This window comes from Ambystoma mexicanum, chromosome 4p (genome assembly GCF_040938575.1).
Source record: "Ambystoma mexicanum isolate Mex_15411 chromosome 4p, UKY_AmexF1_1, whole genome shotgun sequence".
Taxonomy (NCBI): domain Eukaryota; kingdom Metazoa; phylum Chordata; class Amphibia; order Caudata; family Ambystomatidae; genus Ambystoma; species Ambystoma mexicanum.
In genome coordinates, this window is record NC_090927.1 from 1182446238 (window position 1) to 1182469924 (window position 23687).

The 23687-nt window shown below is 48.3% G+C and overlaps 1 long non-coding RNA gene across 1 annotated transcript; it reads right to left on the reverse strand.

The window, feature by feature from the left end:
- Positions 1 to 4148: 4148 nt before the first annotated feature.
- Positions 4149 to 12409, reverse strand: LOC138453717 (uncharacterized). Its single transcript, XR_011260504.1, has 2 exons — positions 11856 to 12409; positions 4149 to 6938 (listed from the first exon to the last, which is right to left on the reverse strand). It is a non-coding gene; the product is annotated as an uncharacterized lncRNA (long non-coding RNA).
- Between the last annotated feature and the right edge of the window lie 11278 nt (positions 12410 to 23687).

Sequence of the window (23687 nt, forward strand, 5' to 3'; positions counted from 1 at the left end):
CAAAGGTCAGACTACACTGGTAAGTCCCCATTGAACCAGGTCGGAGTCGGTACCGGTATGGGAGGTAATCATGGCCCAAATAGCGCCATGACTACCACCATACTCGGAATGAGGCCCATTGTCTGCATGGAGACAAATAGCCATAACGCAACCTGCCATTACAGGGATAGCTCCAACGGCACATAGACTAACATATAGGTCATACATAAAGAAGCCTGATTAGAGGTTCCAAAACACACTCCTGTCTCACCCCTCTCCCTGGCAAAAATGGCCTCGAATGTCCACCCCATTCCCCCAAATCTCCAAGGCCCCCTATGATCACCATTAGGTTTTTTCCAAGATATGCAGAGGCCCCATGTTAAGCGTCTTCTCTCTTGAATTCCACAAAAGGCTCCAGATGAACATATGCCAAGGCGCCGGATAAACCTATGTAAGCAACATAGCCAGGTACTCTGTGGGCTTACTGGTGAGCATATCAAACAAGTGTAACTCTTGCTCAGTCGTGCCTAACGCCTCCCCCCACGAGCAGGTAAGTATCCTCACACCACTCAAATAGTCGGTCTAATATCTCTTTTTAGAGGCAGCACACAAAAGTGAAATTAGTCGCCAGCATGTGGGATTAGCCCGTGCCCCTGTCTATGATGTTACCCGGACCCGGTGGTGAGATAACGCCCTTTTCTTGATAGATGCCCGTCTACGAAGTTATGTTGTGTGTAGCGGCCTGAAGGTCTCTTTAGCTCCCTGTGTACTGCCCCTGTGTACTGGCAGTACAGGATGGATGAGTGATGCATGGACAACTAGATCCTAAACTGCCTGTCCATTTACCCTCCGCCTCTGCATCTGTTGTCAACCCTCACCCCCACCTTCTGCACTCCACCAGGGACATAGAAAATGATATATTCCTCATGCTGTGAAGTCGCACTAGTGGAATATAGCATAATTATTCGACTGGCTCGAAGCCATAATAGGGGTTAGCAACCTGCGGCTCTACAGATGTTTTGGACAACTCCACTACGCCCTCACCATTGACTATTCTCGTAGGGCTGAGGGAGGTTGTAGTCTAAAAGATCTGGAGATCCAAAGGTTGCAGACCCCTGCCATAGCAGGAACATACAGTATTTATAGTTCACAAATGAAATGCTTGCATTTGACATGGGCCAGCCTGAACATCACAAGATTGAACCCTGCTGAGGGCTGGCTCAGCTTTTCATCCTTCCTGGATGCATTGAATACAATTAAATTGGGTAATAATAACACCCATTATTACAGCACCTGGAACCAGGGGGAATCCATCATGAAGCATTTGATAAGATCTGAAATTATTATTTGGAAACACTGTTCGACAATATTCTCATGGTGATGAAATGCAGGTATCTGTGGTGCTGGCATCCTATAGTAAGAACTAGCATTCCTTTTCAACATTTCTCCCACGGGCCCCAAAGTCATACATTTTAAGAAACCCCCAGATGTTAGTCAATGGTCTAGTGATAAGAAATCATTGGAGACTAGTGACGTTGGCGACTATACATTGTAGGAAATGTCCAGGCTTTTTTAAGCCAATCAAAATTCGGTCTTGTGGCCATCAATCCCAGAAATCCCTCCACCCTTTGTTAGGGATGTGGCAAGGTCATACACTATACACAAGGCTAAATGATCATGAAGTACTTTTCAGAAGTTGTACCGCTGTTTCAGGGATTTTGAGATTGTACATGCTACTAAGATCTTGAGCATGGCTGCTACCTAAGGCAGGTAATGATAACCCACACCTTGGATACACATACCTTTATTTACAAAACCGCATAACTTGAGCATGGGTGAGAAGCCAGGTAGCAGCTATTGGTTATTGGTAAAGAAATATATTAGCAGTGTTCTGTTAGAATATTAGAATACAAACAATAGGGGTACCCCCTGGAGCTAATGTGGATTAGGGGTAGAAAGTACAAAGAAGAAATCCACATTTGGAACAATTTTCATTTCATTGTTATTTTTAAATACAGTTAAGGAAAAGGGCTTTTTTTGTGCTCAATGAGTCACAAAGGGAACAACACAGCGAGAACACGCTACAGTTGAATCAAAGTTCATTGTTAATACAATTAGTTAAAGAAAGGAAAACCAAAGAACAACATCCTACATTAAGGTTTGTTAAAAGTACATATATAATTGAAACATACATGTATATAGAACTGATCCTAAATAAAATGAAAGAAAAATAGAATCAGTGAACGAAGAGACACATTCAAAAGCAGAATTTGTGAAACAGAACAAAATTCTTAAATTAAGGAAACAAACAAATGAAGTAATCATGACATTCATCTAACAAAATTGTCTGATTTGCATAGTGGAACAATTCCTGCTATTAAGAGCATAGATCAGGATATTATTCCATGTTAATCCTGGTACGGTATAGACATTTATTCTAGACTATGGTCATGTTCAATTTGTGAACATGCCTATTGATCTGCCAAACTACAAATTGGAAATGAAAATTGTTCCAAATGTGGCTTTCTTCTTTGTAAGTTAATCTGTTAGAATGTTATGCATCGTTATCAAGTTTGGTGCCAGCCGGGGGGTTGGGAGGGCCAGGCCCATCCGAGGTCACTTCCTGCCGTCCCCCTAGAAGGGAGGCCTCTCCTGTGGTGTCAACTCTTGAGTGGCTTGCAGCAACTTGAGAGCGATGAGCATCCTGAAAGGCTGCACTGCAGGAGGCCTGATGAGGGGTTGTTTGCTTGGCCTGCACTGCGATTTATACCACACAGTCATAAAAACGCATTAGCAGGACGACAAAGTGAGGTAGAACATTGTTGTTCAAGCAGGTGAAAGCAGGCCACAGGGTGGGCGGAGCGGGAGGTGCCAGGAAGTCTCCCGCAAATAGGCGGCTGCAGTAGTAGCTGCCAGAAACCAGTCGAGGGTGGGGCAAAACACGCCCTTGGCTGTGGAAACAATTGCGAGCCACACAAGCCTCGGCAACCGGGCAAGAAGTGCACTGTTAAAAAGGCAATGTGGCCCTGCCGGACGCGTCGTGATTTCCTGGACTCCTTCATTGCTACCCCAACTGACCACCATCGCGAGGAACCTCTGCCGTGCTGTCTTCTTTCAAGTTTGCCAACTACGCCTCCCTGCCGAGCACACAGCTTACAACTCTCCAGCAATTTTCTGTCACTATTGTATTAACTGTACTGTTCACCTTACTTACATTCCCAACATATCAGTTACAAGGTAAAGCTATTTTATTAAACCAAAAAGTTAATTTCTGTAATTTAATGGATGATAATTGTTGTGTAGAAATATAGCTGTTACTTACATCATGCTTAATACTATGGTTATCTGTATCAAACAAATAACAGCAGGTTTCTGCAGTAGGTGCATCAACCGACTGAGGAATCTTACAAATTACATTCAAAGTATTTATTGTGCTGCTTTAACTGCATGAGTAAAAGTGAAAAATAAGGTTGGCAGTGAGAAAAATGTAATTCTAGACGGCAGAATGTAGTAAAATCAAAAAGTGATAGATGCAAGGCTTTGAATTAAACATTACCACTATCATTGCCATAATTGTTTAGTGCCATTACTGAAGGTGACAAGACATTATCAAAGGAGTCTTGGTTCTGCCACCAAAAGGTTCAGTACAATCTCAACAGATAGGCCATGTCTCCTCTGGACTGGAACACAAGCCACCACCGGTATTTTTAGGTCCTTGTGGTCTAGCAAGTTGGCCAGCGCTGCTTGCATTTGTGACCGGGATAAGGCCGATTTGCAAACGGTGGTATGAAAGGATGACCAGAGCAATGGCAGAGGTTCTGATTGATCCAAAGCATCACCTCCATGCTTTTTTAGTTTTTAATCTGGGGTGCTGATAGCAATCTATTTGCTTCACTGACCGGGTTGTACGCTCGCGGCGTCTCATTCATTTAAAGAAATACTCACCTCAGATGACCTCTGTGGAAATGGAAGGCAGGGCACCACGCAGAGACCTTCTTCCATTTCCATGAATACCTGGTCTCGGGAGGATAGCTCAGGGGCAACATGCTCGACTTGGAAACAAGACGACACGGAGCAACACAGGTTCGATCCCCGGGTTGTGGGTGCGATTTCTCGCCGTCCATAACCAGTACAAGAGGGACCCTGCAATAACTCAGACAGAAAAGAGCCAAGTTAACATTACTTTATTAATGCACAAGCATTCGCGAATGGGCAGCAAGTTCAAACGTCTCGCAAAGCAAGTCGTCAAAGTGCCGCCCTTTGCCCTGCACATCGTGGTCCTTTTATACCCATCTGTTTTACATTGTCATACATTGCTGCACATAGATTATGTCCACCACAAGGCGGTTCCTCCCAGTCATGACTTTGCATCAACGGTCAACAGTTCAACATCTGCTATTGTGGTTTCCTGTTATCTGTTATTCGCTCTCTCTCGTGCCCCTCTGTGTATCTCTGTGCACGAGGCTGTGCTTACTCATTCCTTCCCCACCCGTAATCTGCAGATAGTTTTAGCAGGCTCAACATGCTTCGACATACAGTGACCAAACACAATTCTTCTGTTAAAAACAAGTTCTTGCCAGGTCAGCAGGTCTCTTTCTAGTTTGCAATTGCTATTCATATATGGCCATTAAACGCCACCGTATAAAAGAGAAGGCCTCTTCTTTTAGCAAAAAGTACATTCTTTTAACACATATGGTGATTAGTACAAACTCCAAGTGTGAGCACAACATTACATATGTATGCGTACCTTCAATCCACCCTTTGCTCACACTTGAGCATCAATCTAAACCTTCCTAGCATAAGCAGATGGCAGGAAAGCAACATCATCACATACTGTATGTACCATAATCTTCTCCAGGCCTCCCATGTCAAAAAATTCCTGTTGTACATGGCTTTTATCCATTGGATTTAGGCGCGTTATGCTGGAAGAACACATGGAAACACAGCACGACACACATACCGGGAAACATTGGATGCAGAGACAAATTCCTACAACTATTGCCGCTAGAACCAGTATAGGCGTAAGAAGTTGCCATCCAATTTCTTTCAGGAGCTTCATCCACCAGCTATCTCCTGACCCTTCCTCCTGGTGGATGCTATCCGCCACTTTATGCAGTTTGTTTACTCCATCCAGGATTCCTGTACTCCCTTCTGGTATGTAAACACAGCATTGGGATCCCACCAAAAAACAGACTCCGCCCCTTTCTGCAGTGAGTATGTCTAAGACATACCTATTTTGGAGAGCCACTAGCCGAATTGCTTTCATTTCATAAGTAATGTTTTCCATTAGGTCTGCAGATTCTTCGATTACGAACTCAAGGGCCCTGTTTAGCTTTTGGATTTCTTGACTGTTCATAAAGATGCCCGCTGGAGGAACCAGGACCCCCATCAGATCTATAAACGTTTCCCATCCTGTAGGTTGATACGTAGGAATTTTTGGGTTTACTGCTCGTTTATTTCTGCTGTGTATTTCTTTATGCAGAGTAGACGGGGCATATACCATCACAGCCGGCATTATTCTGGCTATGTAACATACCCCAACAAAATCTTTGGCTAACCACAAATAAGCCCTCTTGTTACAGACGTAGGCATGTCCTTCAATCTGTAACAATCCCTTTGTGTAGTTATTTAGATTCACCATTTGACTGCACCCCGAGATCATTCTTTGATTACCTCTTGCGCTCCTCTTAAAACATATATTCTTTGGCCTAAACTCTTGTGTGATGGTGATAGGGGGAGGAGGTTCTCTTACTATCTGTACCATAGCAGGTGCAAGCCCGATTCCCTCAGTTTTGATTTTATAGCGTATCTTTTCCTTTAGAAGGGTTTTGTTCTCTCCTCTAACATAACAAGCGGTATTCGGTATCATGTATTGCTGTGCTGACACTATTCTCATGTAAATTAATGTACACCCGGCATCCTCAGTAACTGGCGATGCGTACACTGGGATGCCTTCACTGCTATGTCGGGGCATGTGGGTGCAGATCCAGCAATCAGTTTTATTCACTACCCCATATGTTGTGTTTATTATCTTCACGTATTCATTTTTAGCATAGTCTTCCGGGTCGTGTTGGTCATAGGCATCTCGATTCCTGCTCTTGACCCAATCTGTTCTCCCTGTTTCATTTGACTCGGGCAACAGGTTCTTTAATTCATATCTAGATGGATGTTCCAGATACCAGAATATTATGGCAAATGCTATTAGTACTACTATCGTGCATACAGAAAACAAAATTTTGCCTCTTGTGGTACAAACTGGTATTTTCCTCTTACCTTCTGTGTTTGAGGAGCATACACTTATCCATTCAGGGACTAAACCAGCATACACGGGTGTAGACATAGTTCAGTATATGGCTCAGTATACAGCGTATATCAGTTGCAACCTAGCGATATAGCAATATCCCCTATTTAAAGCACCAGTGTCCTTATTACTCTAGTAGTGGTAGGTCTCACTGAAAACCTTCATCCGATCTGTCCCACGTCTCGTAGTGCCTGTCCCAGGAGGGGAACGCCGAAGGCCCTTCAGGCTACAAGCCCGTCGTCTTCAGTAAGGCACAATTCTGCTAAAACCAACAAGAGAGTCCAAATGTTCATCTCCCTAATGATCAAAGTTCAAAACAGTGTCCTTACACGTTGCTTGGCACATACACGTCACGGGATCGGAGGCGATGGGCACACCTGTCACTGGCATCTGGCAGTACACTTGCAACCTGCGGTTTGTCGGTTCCCTTTTCTGGAGGAATCAATAGTGGCAGCGTCTTCTTGACGTGATTCACGTGGTACCAGTGCGGTTTGCCATCAACTTTTACCGCAGTTTGTGTTGCGAGGAGAACCTGAAACGGGCCCCTCCATCTGGGTTGCAGTCCGCTGGTGTGATCGAAGGCTTTTATAACAACCCAGTCACCGGGCTGCACGTCGTGACCTTCTCCTATCAGAGGAGATGGAGCTACTGCGTTCACCTGTGCATTAATAGAAATCAGTCTATTAGTTAACCCAATACAGTACTGTTGTAATGCAGGCCATGCTTGCTCAGACAATCTCTTAGGTGATTTGGGGGTCCCAATACTTGGTGGGCGCCCCATAACAATTTCGAAAGGAGATAAACCATGTGTACGCTTAGGCATAGTACGCATACTCAATAATGCAATAGACAATGCATCCGGCCATTTCAGTCAAGGGCATCCAGTGTTTCAATATGCATTGTGCTGTGGAGGTGGCACTATTGTCCCGCAGGGGATATGCTTCCACCCATCCTGAGAACCCACATTTCATCACCAAACAGTAGGAATGTTTATTTACAGGCTCCAGCTGTATAAAGTCCATATACACCACCTCAAAAGGGCAGGTGGGTAACTTACTGTGGCCCGCCGGGGCCGGTACACCTTTCCCCACATTATATAAAACACATATTTCACATTGTTTTGCCCATTGGCGACAATACATTCCCAATCTTTTGTTGTACCACACAGTACTTAAAACTTCTTCCATAGTTCTTGCGTTAACGTGGGTTGGACCATGAGCCACGCTCACTATCACAGGTAAGTATGCGTCAGGTAGTACCCAGGTGTTCGTTTTGGTATGTGCCCATAGCCCATCTACCGTCTCCTCATATTGATCATCCTTGTGCCAAGATAGTCTTTCTTCAATGGTTGCATCTGCTTGGATTTCCTTTACGCGCTCCTTCGTCCCTTCCATAGTCACATCCCTCCCCACTATGAGCTGTCGGGCTTCCCACCGAGTGTCCCTTGTGGCAGCTAGTTTAGCCATCTGGTCAGCCAAAGAATTTCCCTGCGTGACATAATCCAGTGTTTTTTTATGCGCTGAGCACTTCACTACGGCCACCATTTTGGGCAGCGTAAGGGCTTGCAATAATTCAGCAATCAATCGGGCATGTTTAATAGTATCACCTTGGGAGGTTAAAAACCCACGCTCTCCCCAGAGTTTACCAAAACTGGAAACCACCCCGTGCGCGTAGGCTGAATCAGTATAAATTGTCACTTTCATGCCGCTGCTTAACACTAATGCTCTCGTTAGCGCAATTAATTCTGCTGCCTGGGCTGATTTTTCACACACTTTCCCACTCTCAATCAACCGTTCCCCTGTAGTTACTGCATACCCTGCTGTTGTCTCCCCATTTGGCAGTTTGAAACAGGAACCATCACAGAATAATATACCCTCATTATCAACCAGCGGGGTGTCTTGCAGGTCTGCTCTACCCTTAGTGTGTTCTTCCATTTGAATCACACAATCATGCCTAATGTCATCAGGTGAGGTGGGCAAAGGAAGCAGTGTCGCTGGATTCAAAGTGTTACACCGTTCAATTTTTACATTACTGGCAAACAGGATCATCTCATACTGTGTGAGTCTAGCTGTAGTCAAATGCTGTGTATGCACTCTATTCAGAAGAACATCTACCGTATGTGGAACTTTTACTGTTACTTCACTCCCTAGGATGATACCTGCACTTTGTTTTAGGGCTGTCGCTGCTGCAGCTACTGCTCTCATGCATGGGGGTAGGCCTCGAGCTACTGAGTCCAGAGTGCTAGAAAAATATGCACATGGTCTCTGTTTACCCCCTTGTTCCTGTGTCAAGACTGACACAGCGCAACCTTCCTGTTCATCAACAAAAAGGCAAAATCTCTTAGTATAATCAGGTGTGCCTGTTTCCAGCTCCCGTGTCTACCAGACATCTCAAGTTTCGGTGGGGGCCGATCCTAATAGAGGCATAAGGCCCCCTTTGGTCTATAGGAACCTGCACCACTCCCGCTATCTCATTCCGGCATCCTCAGGACATATCGCTTGTGTTATCCTGAAAATCATTGTTATAGTATACCCCTTCTCCACATTCTTCACCCTGGCATACACCTTGTACTTGTGTCGTTTGTTGTGGCTGATACAGTAGATTGGGGGGAGGCGGGGCCGGCCAGGGAACATCCCCTCTTGCTTGTCCGTCAAAGGCATTGGGTTGAGGGGGTTTAAACATTCTATTGTCTTGGTTGCCGTACCCACCAGTCCTATTTCCTGGGGCAAATGTTGTCTGTGAAGGGGGCCGTACGCCCCTTCCTCTCCCACCACTCTGGGGACACTGGGATTTCCAGTGTCCGGGTCTCTTGCAGAAGGCACATACATCTTGGGGTAGCCCATCCCTCCTCCCATATAGCGCACCTCCTTGCACTGTACCTCTTCCTGTCCCTTGGCCCCCTATCATGTTGCTGCTATAGCCCTGTGACGGGCCGTTATTATTGTAGTTATACCTGCCTTGGGGCCCTTGATGCAACTGTTGCATCAACACTTTGGTTTTTAAATCCTTCTCTTGTCGTGCCTTTTGTTGTCCCTTCACTCTTTCCCCTCTTTCGTAATACCTAGCCATTTCGAGGAGATCCCGGGGGTTCCTAGTCATCCATGTACTTTCTGCCCTCCTAATGTTCTCCTGAATTGGCCCGTGGAGCCCCTCTACAAAGTTTGTGGCAAAGTACCGTTGGCCCGTTTCAGACCCTATCTCTAGCCCACTGTGCGCTTTGAATGCTGCTTCATAACGCAGAAAGTACTGTGCTACCTCCTCACTTGCACCCTGTATCACAGCGGACAGTTTCTCCACATTCACATCAAATGGGGGTAACACCTTTTCTAGAGCCCTCAGGACTGCCATGCCATGCCCCCTTAGGGGTTCAGGATATTCCTCATGCAGTTTTCTATTTTTGCTCGCATCCATTACATCTTTCCATTTTATTGTTTCATTGTCTTTGGCACGAAAGGGGGTCCATATTTCTTCTGGGACAATGGCTAACAATATGTTATCTACATCCTCTACGGTAAATAACCCTGGTCTGAATAACTTTCCCACTTCTTTGTAGAATCCTGCCGGGTCTATACGGGGGTCGGGGATGGACTTGGTGATATGCATTAATTCAATTCGGGATAAAGGGACATACACATAGGTGCGCATCATGTTACCAGTGGCTGCCTCTATGGTGGGTTGGCACTCTCTCATTGGCATTAATAGTGACTTTTCTGTATTTGTTTGTTCACTCACAAGGGCCTGCACTGGTGATGAAGCAGAGGACTGGTGACTAAGAGTTTTCTCTTTTATTTTTTTATAATCTTTTAATAGTTTCTCCACCTTAGCCATCCTCCATTCTTCCGCCCCTGAATCATCCACTCTTATATTAGATAGCAGTTTCTTATCCAATTCCGTCCTAATCCTATTCCACTGGGACACATATCTAGGCTCCTTTTCCTCTTCTATATCATCCACCCTAATAAGAAGATATTTAATTACGTTTACTTGTATAGGCCAGCCAAGGCCCTCCATCAGACTCACCAGGGTGGACATGGACTGCGAGTGTATGGATGCTATCATACGATTAGCTACGTTTTGGCCCGCCTGGTCTGCATCTTTGAGTTTAGCCTCTCTTTCCCTCACCTCTCTTTCCCATGCCCTCTTTTCCTTCTCCCATTCAACACCGCCCCTTATGACTTCCGCTATTATGTCGGACATACATCCCCATAACTGAACACTGGACGCAGTCACTGGTAGTAACGCGACAGCGTCCTGATATGCTGAGGGCAGATCCGCAGTACTCTGTCCTCTCAATTTACAGTTACCCTCATAAAAGGTATATAGTTTAGTGGCCACTGTCCTAAATTCCAAAGGTGTCAAACGCCCCAATTGGTCCCGTAGGCTGTCATTGAGGGGTGTGCCATACAGCCCGGTCATAAGGATTTGCAAGTCTCCATCTCTATCCTTTTCTACAGTAGTCGTTCTCCTATGGTCTATCAACCTATCTGGGTTTCCATACTTCATTGGGAATTCCACCCTTTCACCCTCACTGTCTGCCGGTGGAGCTGTAGCTCCTGGAAACAATAATTCAGTCGTTGTTTGTTCTGCTTCTAGCCCTATCACATCTTCATATCGAGGCACCGGCACGGCAGGATACATACCCCCACTGTTCTTAATCATCATATGTCTATCCAACTGATCTAGCCTCTCACCCTTCTCTTTTATCTCTAGATCATGTAATTTTTGATTTACCGTTCTCTTCTGCTCCTTTGCTTTTTGTTTATTCTGAGCATTGCGCCTGCGCATTGCTTCTACCCTCCATAGTCGTATAGCCTCAAACTGTGCGGGTCTAACCCGTCTTTTTACTAACTCTATTTCTACTTTGGATATGCGGTCCACATCAAAGGACCCGGTGTCTGGCCATTTATGCTCAATCAAATCTTTTGTGTATTCGGACCATTCTTTTAAGAACAATGTTGAATTCAATCCATGTTTAATCAACATATCAAATGCAGGGGTTCCTTCAAGAGGGGCATAGTGTCTCTTGCCTATACCACTCTTGCTGGAAGCCGCTTGACCCATTTTGTTGGTATACCACAATTGCCTAAAACACTCACCTTTCCCAAATATGCACCTATTGGCTAACAATAATAATACATCCTCCTGGCGTATCTAACATATCATATCATCATTTCAACATTACTTCTTCATAGACGGACTTACCACCGTCCTCTTCACAAACCCTGAATCATTATTTCCTTATTCCATCATGCATCCGTCCATACCACTTATCTTAAGGGTCCCGCCAGAGTGTTCCGGACCCGAAGGGCGACAGCCTGCTGTTCCACCGCCAACGGAGCCGGAAAAACAAGGATGACGCGTTGGTTGCAATCAAAGGTGCGGATTCAGTTGTTGGGGCCCCGTGATCAATTCCTTCTCCGGTTCCGCCGCGGCGTTCCTCACCCAGTGACGGACTGTCGCTCCTTCGCGTCCCACTTCTGACACCAAAATTGTGGGTGCGATTTCTCGCCGTCCATAACCAGTACAAGAGGGACCCTGCAATAACTCAGACAGAAAAGAGCCAAGTTAACATTACTTTATTAATGCACAAGCATTCGCGAATGGGCAGCAAGTTCAAACGTCTCGCAAAGCAAGTCGTCAAAGTGCCGCCCTTTGCCCTGCACATCGTGGTCCTTTTATACCCATCTGTTTTACATTGTCATACATTGCTGCACATAGATTATGTCCACCACAAGGCGGTTCCTCCCAGTCATGACTTTGCATCAACGGTCAACAGTTCAACATCTGCTATTGTGGTTTCCTGTTATCTGTTATTCGCTCTCTCTCGTGCCCCTCTGTGTATCTCTGTGCACGAGGCTGTGCTTACTCATTCCTTCCCCACCCGTAATCTGCAGATAGTTTTAGCAGGCTCAACATGCTTCGACATACAGTGACCAAACACAATTCTTCTGTTAAAAACAAGTTCTTGCCAGGTCAGCAGGTCTCTTTCTAGTTTGCAATTGCTATTCATATATGGCCATTAAACGCCACCGTATAAAAGAGAAGGCCTCTTCTTTTAGCAAAAAGTACATTCTTTTAACACATATGGTGATTAGTACAAACTCCAAGTGTGAGCACAACATTACATATGTATGCGTACCTTCAGGGTCCTCGCTTAGAAATCTCTGGGTATTAAGTGCGTTATAAATAACCTATCGTATCATGTCATGCAGGTGCGGTGGTGGCAGTGGCACCACTGCCAGAGGAATCAGCTAAAAGTAGTGGAGACCAGAGGGAAAGGATGGTTGCTGGAAGGTTTTTCGGGGCAGGCGCTTGCAGCTTCTGGTTTTCTCAGAACGCAGGCTTGGCTCATGAGACCCAGCCCGCGATCAGAGTAGGCAGAATGGCTTCAGCGCCCGCCCCAGTAGTATATGTTCACATTGTCTGTAAATCTGTCAATTTTGATAGGCCTTTATTCTTTAAAGAGCCTTAATGAAAGGCTAAGGAAACAAATCCCCTTTCATTCGGATGAGCTTGCTATTCAATTAGGTGAGACCAATTTTCAATAGGTGTAGATGTTGGAATATCCTAAACACAGTGCTACTATTGGGCCAGAGTTTGATCAGATGAGTGGTCCGGCAGAATATGTCTCCTCGCATCTGAAAACATCTATCCGTACCCTTCAATTGGTTTAGCCTATTGCACTGCTTTCAAGGTGCAGAAAACTGGATAAAAACCAGGGAAGAACTGGCAAAGTTTAGCCTGCAGGACCATGGCACAGTCCCAAGCCCTCAATGCAGCGTCCCCCAACCTCCAGGAACCCTAAAACCTAGCACTAGCCATGGAATGCTTTACAAGCTTGTGTGTGATCAGAAAGCATTCCTAATCTACAGTGACATCCACAAGCAAAGAGGGAGAAGGCAAGCACTTTACTGTTTCATACCTGACAATCCGACAAAATAGCCATGTTCTGCATGTCAAATGTCATGATATAGTCATCATTTGGGGTTAAAACAACAGATGTAGGACTTTGGAAGGTTCCTTATATAAATACTGGGGCCTTGTATGTCCATTTGTTGGCATTGTATAGAAGAGGCTACTGAACTGCGGAAGAGGAAGGCTGCCCTTAAACATTGAACTCATCATTGTCTTGTCTTGAGCCACTGAATCTTTTTTTTTTGTCTGAGGTGGGGCAGCAACATCAGTAAGAATAAAAACAAATAAAACCTCAGGCTCTTGAAGCTCCCGCCCCATGTAGCAAGCGGCACGCTGATCTGGGAAGCCACGGAAGATACCATTAGGTGTATGGGAAGGGTTGGGTATTTTTGTTGGGTGTGGCATGAATAGCGAACAAGTAACCCTTTAAAACAAATAAACAGTCGGTTACAACCACATTAAAGAGGATGTTCATTTCAAAGAGATGGTCTAACCCAGTCTTCATTTACTGTCTTGTGAAACGTTTGGTTTTGTTAGTTTTAAAAGAGTAAACACTCCTTTGTGAAGTGTTTGCTTTTCCTGGCACAGTATTCCTGCATCTGGCACGGCCCAATGTGCATAAGGATTGCTGCACTCATTGGGAGAGGATTAAGCATCGACTTCCTTATTCCGGGAAGATAGCTCACATCTCAAGCGCTGGCCTAAGACATAGCCATCCTGCCATGGCCGCCTCGTCTACAATCCTTCCAGGATCGATACATTGACTACCGTTAAAGCGCGTGACAAAAGAACCTCTCCTTGCAGTGCTTGGGAGGTGCCTGCCATAGACCATACTTTATTTATTTATAAGCGGTCACACAGCCCGGGGGCTTCAAGGCGCTGTTACAGGAATATGACTTAGTTGATACCCAGAGGTTTCTAAGCGCGGACCCGAACCTGTGTTGCTTCGCGTCGTCTTGTTTCCAAGGCGAGCACGTTGCCGCTGAGCTATCCTCCCATACATACGTTATTATCATTATTAGCAACATTAGCAAGACCCAGGATAGTTGACTTGTGCCTCTTTCATTCGCCACCCTGTCATATCCAAGTGTTAAGATGTGAAAGCTTGCATCTTTGCTGTTATGCCACTGAGAATATACCCTCTGATGCGCACTGCCCGCTGCCACCAAACATTATCGCATCCGACCTCCACAATCTCCCCCTCCTGAATAAATGCTTGCTCTATGGTCAGGCCCAGACTGGCATATAGGACAACATGCCCATGGTCGAACCAAAAACCCAAAATGCTTCTGTGGGCCAGTTATTGGAGTCAAAGTGGGGCACTTTTATGGCCAATGTGGGCCAGTTTGAATTACCTCACTCTGCGGCTAATAGTTTTGACCAGTGTTGCTGAATAAATATTATTTAAAATGTACAATTTGCATCACATTTGATCAAAAACATCCCCCTTGGATACTATTCAAACAGCGTCACAAAAGGAATGAATTCCCATTTGCAACTGTGGGCCAATTTTTAGTTGGTGCCCGAGACAATTGTATGCCCTAGTCTGACCCTGTCTATGGTTGAGCTTTCCCTGCAAAGGATTTCTTCAGAGATGTGGCTATTGGTGTCCAATGAAGATACTGTCTTTGTGGACACAACAGCCCTGCCAGAAAGACTGGTGAACAAAGGGCCAAGCACTAAACACTGGGCAAACTCCTTCCCTCCCCCAGATTAGCAATGCATATCAGTGTCAAATCTAGCCATGCAAGGTGCCAGTGTTGAAGGGCACACAGTCTGTGGTGAAGGGCTGTGGGACTTTAGCTGCTGGGGTGCAGGATGGTGTGAACTGCTCTGAGCTGCTGCTTAGTAAGATGTAGACACATTGGGCCTCATCACGAGTTGGGCGTTATCCCGGGTGGTAAATTCGCCCGGATATTGCCCAACGAAATTAGCATTACTGCAACTTAGTCCATCGTTATTAGCGCTGGATCCCAAGTTGCGGTTACTGCGGTGAATCCCCATTACATTTGAGTCCATAGGACTCAAGGGGTCATGTTTCAAAACAATTACTCTGCCACTAATTGCGCTGCGGTAATTGCGCCGAAAATGGGCAGAATGTCGGCGCATTCACCTCCAGCTGAATGCTGGAGTTGAATTCTCTGAAGTCCGCCCAAACTCAGGATTGGACGGAGCGGTAATGCGGCGGTGATAGCGCTACCGCTGCATTTTTACTGCTCCGCCCAACCTGTGATGAGGTCCATTGTTCTCTTTGTGTGCTCCATTCACCATTCTTTGTGCTTCAGTTTTCTGCGTTAGACAACCCTTTGTAGGTCAACTACTCTTTGGGCCTGATTTAGAGGGCATGGCAAGTGTTGGCATCTGAGACAAACATTGGGTTCATATATGGCTTTCTTTTTCTAGGGCTGATTCAACTCTAAAATGTTGGACATTGTTGGTTTCTAGCTTAGGCATATTTGCAGGAAGGTTTAGCATGGTTACATTGCTTATTTACTCTTAAGCTTTGGGTGCAGGGTAGAAGAAACTTTTATTTTGGAGACCAACATATCTTGATATATTTAAGGGTCGCACAAGCATGAGATTATGAAGTTGAAATAGAAAAGGAATCAACAAATTCACTTTACTTGGGATCATGGGCACACTTAAAACAGAATAATTTCCCCTCTGTGCAGTGTCATTTGGAAAAAATGACGCTGGTTATTCAAGTTGACATTGTTTTCTTCAAAATGAAGGGGAGAAACTATCCTGCCTTCTATTCACTTTGAGGTTAGAAAACTCTATTCAGGATCGGTCTTTTATGTAAAATATACCTTTCACACCTTTTAGGAGTCTATCAATCCCTGAAAATCTGGGCTCATGTTCCACGCCATGGTCACAAACCCAGATACAAATTGCCCCTGTGAAAACCCGGGAAATTAATTAATACTTTGCTACTGTCAGAGATTGCCCAGGGCAATCAAAGATAATAGGGCATCTCCAAGTAGATTTATATTTTGGCTTTCACCGCCTCTGTGGGGGGTGGACATGGCTGGTGCTCAGGCTTGGTGAGGGCTGCAGGCTGTTACTGGACATGTCCGCCCCCACAGCGGGGGTGTAAGCCAGTCGCACCCCAGAGACGCAAAACTCCTGAGAGAAAAAAAAGGTGGCCACCGCCATAGGCAAAAGGGACTATGTCCCTTTTCCATTTCTGGGGCATTGACTGAGAGCGGGAGGAGCACCAGGACCGGAGCACAAAGCACAAAGCTCTGGTCCAGCTGGTAAGTGGGGAGGAAGGGAGGGCATTGGGAAGGGGTATGGTTTGGGGTTGTTTTGGTGGTTGAGGGTGTGGGGAGGCAACAGGGAGAGATTCCCTGTTGCCTTCCCAAATTCAACAATAAAATAGTTGGGGCCACATGGGGAAGGGCCTCGGCAAGCTTGAAACTGTGGCCTGAGAATGTGTATTCTCGCCCGCTGTTCCAGCCACCTGACTGGCTGAGCGCCCTTCCTTGAGTGCGAATATGCTTTACTGAGTGTAGTGTCCTGTCCTGTTTTCATGTTCATTGCACTGTCGCATGCATCATGATATACAGACAGGTGACCGGAAGAGGAGGAGTCAGTCAGGAGAACATAATGAATAAAGAAAGAAGTGTGTTCCTTCTTTGGTGTCAGCGTAGTTCTTATGAATCAAATTGGTCCCCGGTGCCCCCAACCGTGAGATATAACAATGAGTTAAAAACAATGTTGACCAAAAGGCACAGGGATTTCCGGAGAGGGTCCTCCCGACCTCAAAGATAGGATCAGGCAGGTTTTGAACTTAAAATAGTGTATGGAATGCCTCCTTGCGCAGGCAGTGGCAGCGTATCTTAACGGTAGCCTAGACTACCCTAATGCAGTCTTTTTGTTGCAGCCTACTACATTGTTTGCAGGTTCTGCCAAACGCAGCAGTTAGTTTGGTTAACGGTATCCCTGTTTGGACAGCATGTCTCCAATGCTCGGCTTGAAGGTCCCTGGTTTGCCCGTGCAAGTTCAAAATAATTTGAAAGTCCTGTGTATTATTCAACGGGCTCCGAATGAGCAGGGTTGTTCCATTATACTATCCATGCAGTGCACTTCGTTCAATAGGGGCAGTACTTCTGAAAATACCTGCCTATCAACGGGAAAGGATAGATGGTTACGCTTTTTCCATCGTAGGCCCGAAATTATGGAATACACTTCCAATAGGGATCCGCCGTTTGCAGGATTTTGGTCTCTTTAAACAGAGTTTGAAGGCCCATTTATTTGACCAAGCTGTGTGTTCTCTCTTTCCATGCTTCTAGCCAGTGCCATGATGTCTTTGGTGAAAGAGCGCTCCATAAATGTGTTGATTGATTGCACGAACCTTCCCCTGAAATAAGACTTATTCACATAAAGCTCTTCACTGTTTGAAAAACCCTCTTGACGAAAACAACTTCCTAGACTTTAGATGTGGGCGAAAATATCATCTCAAACACGTGTGCATGAATGAAGTAGTTGCAGAGAAGAGCATTGCTCCCGTATGACTGATAGACTATGGGACCATATATAAATCAATGGGTAGAGGACTGGGATCTGCCGAGCCCCGATTAGACTCGGACACTGGTCCACCCACAAAGAGCGAATACAGAAAGGACGGTTCTTTTTAGAGATATTGTCCCATCTCTGTTTCTCAGTCGCTTTTTAGTTTAGATGTTTTTTTTTCTTCTTTTTGTTTTTCTTCTTTTATGATTGAAATGAGTGTTGTGTAAAATGCTTTTTTAATATGCGTTTAAGTTGTTAAAGACAAGATACTGCTATGTAAAATGTTTTTATTCTTGTTAAGGTTGAATTCTTTTTCCAACCAAGATACAATAAAATTAAATTTAAAAAAGCAATGCACTGTGTGTGTTTAGTTGTCATATTCTGCTTCCTGTACCCTATGGTCTAATAAAACACGACTAAAGATGAGAATGAGTCACAATCTGATATTTCTCGGTGATATCACCCATGCGATTGATTCCCCGCAACGCCCTGTCACACATGAGTTGAAGCGAAACAGTTTTTTGCAAAATCTGAAAATATATACAGATAGCAATATTTATCTAGATATTAATAGGTCATGATATAACATGATGTGACATAGACAGGACCCTTAAGCCGTGGGATAATATTTCTTTGATTCTTTATGCTATTTCTGTTTTATATGTTTTGAGCGGCCTGGAATTATACCTGTTATCTAATGTTTTTTTCTTCAATGATTTAGATTGATTTATTGACGTTTTACGTCAATAAATCAATCTAAATCATTGAAGAAAAAAAGAATGATTGCCCGATACCTCACTTTGACTAAAACCAATAAAAATAATACTAGAAAAGAACAAGGTCCAGCAATGAGTTGGGGATTGGAAGGTTTAGCTTCAATTTCAAAGGCAGCCATATTCTGAAGAGGTGGCATGCTAATCCACCTAATTTGTTGTGATGTTAACTCCAGAGAAAAGATGAAAGTTTAAACTCCTGCATCAGCTAATGTTAAAGTGAATAAGACTATTGCTTTTGTAAAGTCCGGAAGAGCACATGTAAAGTAGAGCCATTTTCAAAAAGCAAATATTCAATTAAATTGCTTACTGTTTACTGAAACACTCTGGGGGTAATTCATAGAATTCAGCGCACAAGTGGCGCACGCGGCTGGTGTACAGTGTGCGCGTGCGAATGCCTGCGCCAGCCGCGTGCGCTAAAATCCATTTCCGCGCACAGCGTATTCATGGATTCCAGGCACCAAAACCAGCCGTGGCACACAGTGGCGCAGCGACCATGCAGCAGCGCCAGTTACGCCCCCAAGAACGCCTCTCGCGCAGGGAAAAGCCATCAAAATCCCCAATCCAGCGTAAAGGGCTGCACTAACCCTGTACCAGCACGGCAAGTGGTCTACGTGTATCACTGGGGTGCGCGGGAAGTACCTCACGCGATTGGCCCCGTGCGAGCAGGGTAGGTGTATTTCAGGGGTGCGCAGGAAGTTCCACACGTGATTTCCGCAGGGTACGTGTATTTCAGGAGTGCGCGGGAAGTTCCACACGCAATTTCAGCAGTGTACGTGTATTTCAATGGTGCGCGGGAAGTTCCACACGCGATTGGCCACGTGCAAGCAGGGTATGCATATTTCAGGGGTGCGCAGGAAATTTCACACGCGATTTGCGCAGGGTACGTGTATTTCGGGGTGTGCGGGAAGTTTCACACGCGACATCACCAGGGTACGTGTATTCCAGGGGTGTGCGGGAAGTATCACATGCAACATCAGCAGGGTACGTGTATTTCAGGGGTGCGCGGGAAGTTCCACACGCGATTTCCGCAGGGTACGTGTATTTCAGGGGTGAGCAGGAAGTTCCACACGCGATTTCCACAGGGTACGTGTATTTCAGGGGTGCGCGGGAAGTTCCACACGCAATTTCATCAGGGTACGTGTATTTCGGGGTGCGGGGCAAGTTTCACACGCGACATCAGCAGGGTACGTGTATTTCAGGGGTGCGCGGGAAGTTCCACATGCGATTTCATCAGGGTACGTGTATTTCAGGGTGCGGGGGAAGTTTCACACGCGACATCAGCAGGGTACGTGTATCCCAGGGGTGCGCGGGAAGTTCCACACGCGATTCCATCAGGGTACGTGTATTACAGGGGTGCACGGGAAGTTCCACACGCGATTTCATCAGTGTACATCAGGGTACGTGTATTTCGGGGTGAGGGGGAAGTTTCACACGCAACATCAGCAGGGTACGTGTATTCCAGGGATGCGCGGGAAGTTCCACACGCGATTCAATCAGGTTACGTGTATTACAGGGGTGCGCGGGGAGCACCACACGTGAATTGCACGTGTGGGTCTTCCCAGCTGTTCCCTCTACACTCTCCACGGCCCCTGCAGGTGGCTCACACCACAGGGGCCTACCCTGCACATGTCCTGCAGGCACCCCATCCACCATGGTCATGCCCCCCAGCCAACCCACTTGTCAACTTGCACTACTGCCCACCAACGCATGTCCCCCTGCACCCCCAGCCACCAGGGACACCCTCCACCAGGCCCCCACCCATGTCTCCCACCCCCCCACCCCCCAGCACTGTGGGGCACCTGCCAGCAGGCCCCCACCCATGTCTCCCACCACCCCCACCCCCAGCAGTGCAGAGTCACCCTCCAGCAGGCCCCCACCCATGTCCAACTCATGTTCCCCACCCCCCCACCCCCCAGCAGTGCAGGGTCACCCTCCACCAGGCCCCCACCCATGTCTCCCACCCCCCCACCCCCCAGCAGTGCAGGGTCACCCTCCACCAGGCCCCCACCCCCCAGCAGTGCAGGGTCACCCTCCACCAGGCCCCCACCCATGTCTCCCACCACCCCCACCTCCCAGCACTGTGGGGCACCTGCCAGCAGGCCCCCACCCATGTCTCCCATCACCCCCACCCCCCAGCAGTGCAGAGTCACCCTCCACCAGGCCCCCACCCATGTCTCACACCCCCCCACCCCCAGCAGTGCAGGGTCACCCTCCACAAGGCCCCCACCCATGTCTCCTACCCCCCACCCCCCAGCAGTGCAGAGTCACCCTCCACCAGGCCCCACCGATGTCTCCCACCCCCCACCTCCCAGCAGTGCAGGGTCACCCTCCACCAGGCCCCCACCCATATCTCCCACCCCCCCAGCCCCCAGCAGTGCAGGGTCACCCTCCACCAGGCCCCCACCCATGTTTCCCACCACCCCCACCCCACAGCACTGTGGGGAACCTGCCACCAGGCCCCCACCCATGTCTCCCACCACCCCCACCCCCCAGCACTGTGGGGCACCTGCCAGCAGGCCCCCACCCATGCCCAACTCATGTTCCCCACCACCCCCACCCCCCAGCAGTGCAGGGTCACCCTCCACCAGGCCCCCACCCATGTCTCCCACCACCCCCACCCCCAGCACTGTGGGGCACCTGCCAGCAGGCCCCCACCCATGTCTCCCACCACCCCCACCCCCCAGCAGTGCAGGGTCACCCTCCACCAGGCCCCCACCCATGTCCAACTCATGTTCCCCACCACCCCCACCCCCCAGCACTGTGGGGCACCTGCCAGCAGGCCCCCACCCATGTCCAATTCATGTTCCCCACCACCCCCACCCCCCAGCAGTGCAGGGTCACCCTCCACCAGGTCCCCACCCATGTCTCCAACCACCCCCACCCCCCAGCAGTGCAGGGTCACCGTCCAACAGGCCCCCACCCATGTCTCCCACCCCCCCACCCCCAGCAGTGCAGGGCCACCCTCCACCAGGCCCCCACCCATGTTTCCCACCCACCCCACCCCCCCACCCCCCAGCAGTGCAGGGTCACCCTCCACCAGGCCCCCACCCATGTCTCCCACCCCCCCACCCCCCAGCAGTGCAGGGTCACCCTCCACCAGGCCCCCACCCATGTCTCCCACCCCCCCACCCCCCAGCAGTGCAGGGTCACCCTCTACCAGGCCCCCACCCATGTCTCCCACCACCCCCACCCCCAGCACTGTGGGGCACCTGCCAGCAGGCCCCCACCCATGTCCAACTCATGTTCCCCACCACCCCCACCCCCCAGCAGTGCAGGGTCACCCTCCAGCAGGCCCCCACCCATGTCCAACTCATGTTCCCCACCACCCCCACCCCCCAGCACTGTGGGGCACCTGCCAGCAGGCCCCCACCCATGTCCAACTCATGTTCCCCACCACCCCCACCCCCCAGCATTGCAGGGTCACCCTCCACCAGGGCCCCACACATGTCTCCCACCCCCCGAACCCCTAGCAGTGCAGGGTCACCCTCCACCAGGCCCCCACCCATGTCTCCCACCCCCCCAGCCCCCAGCAGTACAGGGTCACCCTCCACCAGGCCCCCACCCATGTCTCCCACCCCCCACCCCACAGCAGTGCAGGGTCACCCTCCACCAGGCCCCCACCCATGTCTCCCACCACCCCCACCCCCCCAGCACTGTGGGGCACCTGCCACCAGGCCCCCACCCATGTCTCCCACCACCCCCACGCCCCAGCACTGTGGGGCACCTGCCAGCAGGCCCCCACCCATGTCCAACTCATGTTCCCCACCAGCCCCAGCCCCCAGCAGTGCAGGGTCACCCTCCACCAGGCCCCCGCCCATGTCTCCCACCCCCCACCCCCCAGCAGTGCAGGGTCACCCTCCACCAGGCCCCCACCCATGTCTCCCACCACCCCCACCCCCCAGCACTGTGGGGCACCTGCCAGCAGGCCCCCACCCATGTCCAACTCATGTTCCCCATCACCACCACCCCCCAGCAGTGCAGGGTCACCCTCCAGCAGGCCCCCACCCATGTCCAACTCATGTTCCCCACCGCCCCCACCCCCCAGCACTGTGGGGCACCTGCCAGCAGGCCCCCACCCATGTCCAATTCATGTTCCTCACCACCCCCACCCCCCAGCAGTGCAGGGTCACCCTCCACCAGGCCCCCACCCATGTCTCCAACCACCCCCACCCCCCAGCAGTGCAGGGTCACCCTCCACCAGGCCCCCACCCATGTCTCCCACCCCCCCACCCCCAGCAGTGCAGGGCCACCCTCCACCAGGGCCCCACCCATGTTTCCCACCCCTCCCACCCCCCCACCCCCCAGCAGTGCAGGGTCACCCTCCACCAGGCCCCCACCCATGTCTCCCACCACCCCCACCCCCCAGCACTGTGGGGCACCTGCCAGCAGGCCCCCACCCATGTCCAACTCATGTTCCCCAGCCAACATGTCATCACAATCTAGATCCCTGGTCCCTATGGTCAGCCTCCAAATGCAAAACACCCAACCGAGTATTGCATCCACCCACTCATAATTGGCAATTGACAGAACACCAATTGCAAGTTCCGAAACAAACACATTTCCCTCACATACACCCAATGGGTGTCAGTGAATCTCAAAACCCATATCATGATATACATGAAACCAATGAGATACTACACATTGAAGTTCAATAAAAAAATATGTATTAAAGGAAACATTAATAGAATCAAAAATAAAGAAACAGAAATGGGAATGTACAAAAATGAAAAGAAGCATGTCCGTGAAAAAAAGCAAAACCAAAAATCATAATCCAAAGTAATGGTGTCCAAAGTCACTGTCCACAAAACAAAATCCAATGGGAAATAAAATTGAAAGCCATTGCTCCATGGTTAAAATGTGAAAGAAAAATACAATCCAACAGTGAACTATGGACATACGAACAAGCCAGGGTCCATTATCCCAACAAAAGAAATGAAACCTATCTAACTACACTAACTAATAAAATAAACTATATACAAAAATGTGGCCAATGTCCAAAAGGTCCAAAATAAATCCAAAAAAAAAGGAAACCTAACACTACCTACATAACTATGTAGAAGGGCAGCGGGCTAGTTTGACGGCTCACTTTTGGATGCCCCGGGCCAGGGCATCATCGAACTCCTGCTCAATGTCCCGGAGGCGGTCCTCCTCCATGGCCCCGAGGGTCCGCAGGGCTGTCGATGTGTCCACCTCCAAACCCC